Here is a 7,180-nt window from a genome sequence, read left to right as displayed (position 1 = left end):
TGTAAATAAAATATACTATCAGATTTGAAATTTACAGTGGAAAATTTGCCACGGAGGTAGAAATAGTTGTTTTCAAGTTGATTTTTTTTATTATAGAAACTTTGAGTAACAATACCATACCACAAGGACAATATTTATCTACTAGAGAGAACTTTTTCAACTCAAGGGAAATTAGTGGCTAAATTCTAGCCCTGGAAAAGTTTTCTCAAATTTTTTAAGGAAAAATAACACACAGTTTGAGAGGAGTGAAACCATACCAAAGAGCCAAGTCCTTCTCTCACTAGTAGGATTTACAGATTTTTCTGTGGGAACAATAATGGTTCCTGTCCTGTCTCACAGTCACAGAAACCTCACACGCTTCTGAGTGAGCAAACCTCCTCCCTCAAAGTTGTCCAAATTGGTGGCTGAAGTCACGGCCAACTGAACAAATTCTATTAAAGGACACTTTGTATGGGTTTGGGGAAGGACACGTCCAAGAGGAAGCATTTGCACTGCAGGCTGTATTGTTCTTTTGTTCTGGAAGGGTCTGGTTGTTCCCTGCTACCGATGTAAGGAGAAATAGATAACCAGAATCGTGGGGTTTGGGCTAATTTAAAATTGATGTGAATTAATGAATTTTCTGACTTTGGGACTCTCCAAGATATTTTATACTTAATGTAGGTTGAAATTCAGGAATAATCCAAAGATGAAATTGGACAGGTCAGCAGCTGTAGGGATTGGCTTTCCTATGAGACTGCCAAGTGACCCTCACTCTCTTAGCCAATACTTTTACAAGTAATTAATCAGCTCTCCTGAGCTTTTGTTACTCTCCTGCTCAGCAAATTACATTGTATCTGGCATTCTAAAAGTCTTAGAAGAATAAGTATAATGCTGAGACAATGACTAAAAATATATGTAAAGTAAAATCTGTTTTTGTAGACCACTTATAGTTTTATTTTTTAGATTTCTTTGACACGTTGCCTTTGTATTCAATTTTCATATTCATATTCCATGATTTTTACCATCTCTAATAACATAAAGAATTAGATTTTTAAAAATTTAATTAATATTTTATGCCTTACACAGAATCATTGAACCCCTCTTGGGCTGGCTAGGGTTCCTTCAAATAGCCCTACTTTTCAGCATTTTACTTGAACAAAGGCCAAATATAAATTTACATCTTCCTTGACCTTAGATACTGGCTTTTGGATTTCTCCCTGAGCTATGAGTCTTTCCAATTCTTTGTGCACATCTCAGATGGCAGGAGAAGAGAAGAGTAACACTAATATTGTAATAAAAGGCCTCTCTAGTATCTATTTTCAGCCACCCTAGTAACAACATCCTATTTCCCCATAAATTTATCTTCCATTCCCAACCTGAGAACACATCTGTTTTTAACTCTTAAAAATAGATGCAGAAAATTGCAAGGTAGACATTCTGGGGTGAGTCAGTGGGTACTCCCAAACCACCACTATGGTCAAAGTAAGTGTTTCATTGTTGACCCTGAATTTGAGTCTCAGCAGCCACAGTATTTTCACATATTTTGAAATACTGTTCTTCTTAAAGGAGTTATTTTTCTAACGAAAACCAGGAGAGCAATTTCTACTATAGCCACAATACTATACAGGAAAACAACACTGAAAGACTTAATTTTGATTAATACACATAAATTCAGAAGACTGATGGTAGAGCATGCCTCCTGCCTGACAGTAAAGAGGTGGAAAATTAGAAGTACAAAACAATAAATATTTATTAATCTCCTACTGCGTGCTCCTTACTTTACTAAATGCTGGGGATACAAACAAGAAAGATAAAGACAGTTCCTGTCCTTAAGGAGCTTACAATTGAATGGGAGAAGATAATACACAAAAAGAAGATGAAGGGGTGAGGGAAGACAGAGCATGGATGGGGGTCGGGGGGGTCATGATGGTGATGATGATGATGATGATAATGGTGGTGGTGGTGGTGGTGATGGTAACAGTGGAGTTGAAACCAAATAGATTGGTTGGTGGCATATGAAGATATGGTAGGGATTTTGAGCCCTCTATAAAGGAAGGTCACGGGAAGAGATTTTTGTTCTACTCTCCATCAGAAGGGCCAAAGCAACTGAGGGTAGTGGTGAGTGAATACCACAGCCAAAGCAATCTCCTTGATGATCTGGTGATGAACTTGTGGGGGGGTAGCGGAGATGAAAACAAGAAGAACAACTGGTGGCAAATAAATGGCAGAAGTTATGTATTTTAAGACATGGCCATTGTATCAATTTGTGTTGTTTAGATATACTTATTTGTTACAGGGGCAGTCCTGTGGAGGGAATGAACTAGGCGAATGGAAGATTAACAGTGATAATTTACAAAGCACATCAATAAAACGTTTTTAAAAACAGGTTATTTCTACAACTCATGAATTTTCACACATTCCCCGAAATTCAATTAAATAATTAGCTAATTTTGATGGGCTCTATACCTGAGATTTCATTGATATGGGGAACTCTCTGTGATTGAAAGTCTCTCCACCAATGTAAATCTGTATCATCTTTGGAACTTCCTCTTAAAGAATTGCCTAAGGCACTAAAAGGTTAAATGACTTGGCTTAGGTCACACAGCCTAAACCAAGGTCTTTCTGACTCTTGATAGCAGCTATCTTGGTACTATATCAGATAAAAGTGGTCCTTGGAAAATCTGGACTTTTAGAGAGTTTGTGTTTGAATATAGATTGTCTCCTAAACAGAATCCTCAAGTTCTATCAGTTAGTGGAAAGTAACATGTAGAAGGCATTTTTACCAAATGTTGATTTTTTTTCTAAGTTGGACATTTTCTTTCCTTTTTCCCTAGATAAAAGTTTCTAATCAATATTAATTTATTTTTGGACTCTACTTTGGCACCCATCATTTTATGGGGTACTTTGTAGAATCAAAGTACTGGTACAGTGTGAAAATAACCCCAATTCAAAATCACTTGCTGTTTTAGAGAGATTCCTTTTTTCCTAAGGCCAAATGTCACATAAATAAGGTGGGTTCTTCTTTTAGATTTTATACCCAAGGTCCTCCATGAATGATATTCATGGAAGTGATGTAAAGGATATTATCACAAGCATGTTGAAAAATGAGGTGAGCTTCTCATGTAGCAAAAATGAGGTTGTACTTTTATCTATAAAATATTAAAATTACAGGAGAAGGTCTTTGGCACTTTGAATGCATCCTCTGTGACGAAGACGCAGACAAGACTTGTACAAGATGATAACGGATATAAGTGGGTTGTAACCTGCATAGGTGAAGAGAGCACTCATGCCAATTAGATCACAGATCAATTGAAAATTAGATTTTTCTTCTCCATGCTCGAGCCAAACATTCACACTATACTTTCATAATATTTCCAATAATTTTCTATTGAACTTGCTCCTACCAAGAAATAAAATTCAGGTGAAGTTAGTTGGCACAGCGGATAGAACACTGGACTTGGAGTCAATAAGACCTGTGTTCAAATTCAGTATGTGTTACTATCTGTGTAACCCTGGTGGGCAAGTCACCTAACTTCTGCCTGCCTCAGTTTCCTCAGCTGTAAAATGGAGATAATAATAACACTTGTTTCCTAGGATTGTTGTGAGGATCAAATGAGATAATATTTATAATATGCTTAATATATCACCTAGTTATTGAGCATACTTTATTACTTATTTATTAAATTTATTATTTATTTATTAATTTACTTTTTGCATTTTTCCTTAAAGCCTTTAATTTCATAAACATGATGGAAAACTTTTTACAGAGACAGATGGAAAACTTAGACATGATCACAGCTTTGATAGCATAGACAAACTAACCAGATAGCTAGCTGTACTATCAAGATTGCCTTCATACTATCATGTACCTTCTCAACAGTTGCCTAGGTTATAGATAAGCTAAGCATGTTTAAGTTCATGAGTTTTGGATGCAACATGCTGTAGAGTTGTATGGAAGGGGTAACTAGTATTCTTCTCCTTTCTCTTCACCCTCTCCTTCAATAGAATCCACACCAACCTCCTTATAATCTTTCTCCAGGGCAGTCTCCAGGGTGCCTCAGAGAACTCTCTTTCCTCCATGCTCTCTCCCACGTTCCAATGGACAAAGACATGCTTGTCATACATCAGATCAAATTTGTGGTCCAGGTGAGCCCAGGCCTCAGCAATGGCTGTGGTGTTGCTTAACATGCCTACAGCCTGCTGTACCTTGGCCAGGTCACCACTAGGAGCCACAGTGGGAGACTGGTAGTTTATGCTAATCTTGAAGCCAGTTGGGCACCAATCCACAAACTGGATGCTATACTTTATCTTGATGGTGGCAATAGCAGCATTGACATCTTTGGGAACCATATCATAATGGTAGAGCAGGCAGCAAGCCATGTATTTACCATGGTGAGGGTCACATTTCACCATCTGGTTGGCAGGCTCAAAGCAAACATTGGTGATCTCTGCTACAGAAAGTTGCTCATGATAGGCTTTCTCAGCAGAGACGACTGGGGCATATGTGGCCAGAGAGAAATAGCTATGGGGATAGGGCACCATGTTGGTCTGGAATTCTGTCAGATCAACATTCAAGGCATGACATCAAATCAGAGAGAGGCAGTGATGGAGGACACTATTGGGGTAATAAGGCGATTCAGATGAGTGTAGGTTAGGCACTCAATGTCAAAATTTCCGTGACAGACATCATAGATGGCCTCGTGTCTACCATTAAGGCACAATCAGAGTGCTCCAGGGTGATGTGAGAGGTCAGAATGGAGTTGTAGGGCTCCACTACAGCTGTGGAAACCTGAGGGACTGGGTAAATTGACAACTCCAACTTGGACTTCTTGCCATAATCAACAGACAGATGTTCCATCAGCAGAAAGGTCAAACTAGAGTCAGTCCCACCACTGAAGCTATGGAAAACCAAGAAGGCTTGAAGACCAGTGCACTGGTTTACCAGCTTCTCAATCTGGTCTAGAACCAAGTCTATGATTTCCTTGCCAATAGTGTAATGCCCATGGGCATAATTATTGGCAGCATCTTCCTTGCCAGTGATCAGTTGTTCAGTTTGGAAGAGCTGGCAGAGGTTCCTATATGAACTTTATCAATGACAGTTGGTTCCAGGTCTACAAACACTGCTCTGGGAACACGTTTGCTACCTCTTGTTTCACTGAAGAAGGTGTTGAAGAAGTCATCTCATCCCCCAATGGTTTTGTCACTTGGCATCTGCCCAAAAGGCATACTGTGCTCTAGGCAGTACAACTGCCAGCAGGCATTGCCAAGCTAGACACCAGCCTGGCCAACATGGATAGAGATGCACTCATGCATGGTGGTTGGTGGGTTAAGCAGTGAACAAGATGGCAGTTGCAGGGATACCCGGGTTCTCATTGCAGCCCTCTACAAACTAAGAGTCAAAGTAACCCACCGAAGCTTAATATTTATTAAGCACACTTAATAAATGCTTGTTTCCTTCCTGAACCCTCCTAGTTTTGTTACCCCAGTTGCTAATTCCTCCTGTTTTTCCAGTGCTTTCCAAGGATTCTATTGTGAATTATAGTAACGTTACTCTAGAACCTAACATCAAAAATTCTGCCTTGCAAAATGGAAGACTCATCACTCAATTCCCTCACAGCAACCAAATTTTCCTATTTTCTCTTTTTCTAGGACCCTTATGTCAAATCCCCAAGTTATACTTTAGGATTTGTTGACTTTTTGATGGGATTTTTCTGCACTGTGGTTTGTGGTTTCAAAATTTCGGTCACATTTTCAGTCCTCATTTCTGGTTTTAAAGTAACCACAGAGATTGATATCATAAAGAGTTACATGATAAAACCACAACCCTAGAGGACAATGCAATAGAAATCTAAAATTAGGTCAGCAACTTTTTGAACTAAGAATTTCTTTGTGTTCGTCCCAATCAGATTCACCCAGAGAGAAATACCACCGCTCCCCTCCCCACCTAGTTTTGTAAAGCAAGACCTCCAGTATAGATTTAGCTATTATTTTTCTCATTTCCAGTTACATTGTTTTATCATGTTTTATCATCATTTATCTAAATATGTAAGGGACAGCATGTAAGAGGGCAGTCTAGCAAGTGAATTTGGCAAAAGTAGGAAGAGATGAATAAGAGATTTAAAAAGAAAATTTCAAGTTGAACGTGGAAGGGAGATTGCTAAAGGAGTTTCTGTGGACAGTCAAGCAAATTACTGCTAATTGCTAACATCTTAGCTGAAGGGAATGAGAGGAATTAGGTTGCTTTAAAGACAGCATTCCTAGGATCAGCACCACAATGTCTAGTAATGCCATTGTGTACCTGCATAAACCCCCCCCCAAAACAAACAATCAGACAAACAAAAAAAATGGCAGTCTGAATGAGGAATTTCTCCAGAAAAAATTGTAGTTTCAGTCAAGCTCCTCAAGAGATAGAGAAATAGAGGAAGGTGTTCAAGTGAACTGTAGAGTATACGTATTTTTTTTCTTCTTGTTGGGAAACAATTATCATATGTGCTATAAATGCAAATGTAAATATAAATGCAGGTTGGTCTTCATACTCGAGAAGAAGGTGAAAGGCATGTAATGGAATAAGCATTTACATAGTACCTACTATGCACCAAGCACTATGCTAAGTAAATTTTTAAAAATATTTTTTAAATGTCTTTTTTTATTTTTTAAAAATATTATTTTTTTAAAATTTTAATTTTTAATTTATAGAATAAAACAAGCATTTCCAAAACATAGTACAATTAAAAATATTATCTTTTTTGAGCCTAATAACAACCCTGAGAGGTAGTGCTACCATTATGCCCATTTTATAGATGAGGAAAATAAGTCAAACAGGTTAATGACTTCCTCAAGGTCACTCAACTAATTAAGTATATAAGGCCAGATTTGAACTTATGTTTTCCTGATCCCAGGTCCAATACTCTATCTGCTGTGCTATCAACTGCTCCCAAGGCAGTCCCCTCAAGAACTCAAGGAATGTTTTTCTATACTCCATCTTACAAAGGAGGAAAAGATTAAATCCTAACAGGAAGTCAGAAAGAAAATGAGAAGTGGAATCAAAACTTGTGACCAGTGGCTGATGAGTAGAAGAAGGTGACACAGAAGAAAAGGTGCAACTTTGAACTCCTGGAATTAAACAACATGCGCTTCCCCTCCCCCCATACAGTGAATCTGGATCTGCTACAGAAAAATCATTATCCCATGTTCCACAAAA

At 38.2% G+C, this 7,180-nt stretch overlaps 1 pseudogene; it reads right to left on the bottom strand.

Annotated features, from left to right (window-relative positions):
- Positions 1 to 3,943: 3,943 nt before the first annotated feature.
- On the bottom strand, positions 3,944 to 5,292 carry LOC114031885 (annotated as a pseudogene).
- Positions 5,293 to 7,180: the final 1,888 nt, after the last annotated feature.

The sequence above is a fragment of the Vombatus ursinus genome, unplaced genomic scaffold, assembly GCF_900497805.2.
Source record: "Vombatus ursinus unplaced genomic scaffold, bare-nosed wombat genome assembly UNPS02015255.1, whole genome shotgun sequence".
NCBI lineage: Eukaryota > Metazoa > Chordata > Mammalia > Diprotodontia > Vombatidae > Vombatus > Vombatus ursinus.
The sequence above is the reverse complement of the archived record's forward strand: the minus strand, read 5'-3'. Positions and strand labels throughout refer to the sequence as shown.